Source organism: Haemaphysalis longicornis, unplaced genomic scaffold, assembly GCF_048455015.1.
Source record: "Haemaphysalis longicornis isolate Haplotype H1 unplaced genomic scaffold, Haemaphysalis longicornis Haplotype H1 scaffold_10, whole genome shotgun sequence".
In the NCBI taxonomy this organism is placed as follows: Eukaryota; Metazoa; Arthropoda; class Arachnida; order Ixodida; family Ixodidae; genus Haemaphysalis; species Haemaphysalis longicornis.
This window is the reverse complement of record NW_027526204.1, coordinates 59,017,963-59,018,975: the sequence shown is the minus strand read 5'-3', so window position 1 is coordinate 59,018,975 and position 1,013 is coordinate 59,017,963. Positions and strand designations below refer to the sequence as shown.

Below are 1,013 nucleotides of genomic sequence, written 5' to 3'. Positions count from 1 at the left end.
TTTGCTTTATGAGGTTTTCTTGACTGCCAACCCTTATTTCTGTGTTATTTCTATGAGCCCCTCATTCCCTATTCTGATTCGCTACATGCATAGCGAAGGCCTCTCTCCTGGCAGTCTTGGTGCTATAGGGAGCTTAAGAGGGTTCAACGCTGGTTGACCACTCTGGACATGTCGTAGACACTCGAGTCACGGCGCGGGGATTAAAAAGAAGGTCCCCTTCACCCCGAGAAGTCCGAGTGGCGCTGGCTACCACCCCCAAGCACAGGAAAAAATTACATGGACAGAAATACCCCAGAAAGGGGGGGGGGGATGAAATCGCCCCGCCGGTAGCGTACTGGTTATCGCACCAGTCCGGTATTCTGAAGGTCGTGGGTTCTGATCCCACGTGGCGGGCGTTTTTTCTCCGCTTTCTTCCTTTCTTTCCAAATTCTTTATCTTTTTCAATGACCTACCACAACCTCCCCTTTGCTTTCCCAGGTTTTCTTGACTGCCAACCCTTATTTCTGTGTTATTTCTACGAGCCCCTCATTTCCTATTCTGATTCGCTATATATATATATATATATATATATATATATATATATATATATATATATATATATATATATAACACAGAAATAAGGGTTGGCAGTCGAGAAAACCTCGGAAAGCAAAGGGGAGGATGTGGTAGATCATTGAAACAGATTAAGAATTTGGAAAGAAAGAAAGAAAGTGAAGAAAAAATGCCCGCCAGGTGGGATCCGAACCCACGACCTCCAGAATACTGGTCTGGTGCGATAACCACTACGCTACCGGCGGGGCGATTTTCCCATTCACTTTCTGGGGTATTTATGTTAGGTATGTTTGTTTCCTGTGCTTGGGGGTGGTAGCCAGCGCCATTCGGACTAATCGGGGTGAAGGGGACCTTCTTTTTAACCCCCGGGTCGTGACTCGAGTGTCTACGACATGTCCAGAGTGGTCGACCAGCTTTGAACCCTCTTAAGCTCCCTTTGGCAACAAGACTGCCAGAACAGA

General features: G+C 46.7%; 1 non-coding gene across 1 annotated transcript; it reads right to left on the bottom strand.

The window, feature by feature from the left end:
* Positions 1-724: 724 nt before the first annotated feature.
* On the bottom strand, positions 725-797 carry Trnat-agu (transfer RNA threonine (anticodon AGU)). Its single transcript has one exon. It is a non-coding gene; the product is annotated as a tRNA-Thr (tRNA).
* Between the last annotated feature and the right edge of the window lie 216 nt (positions 798-1,013).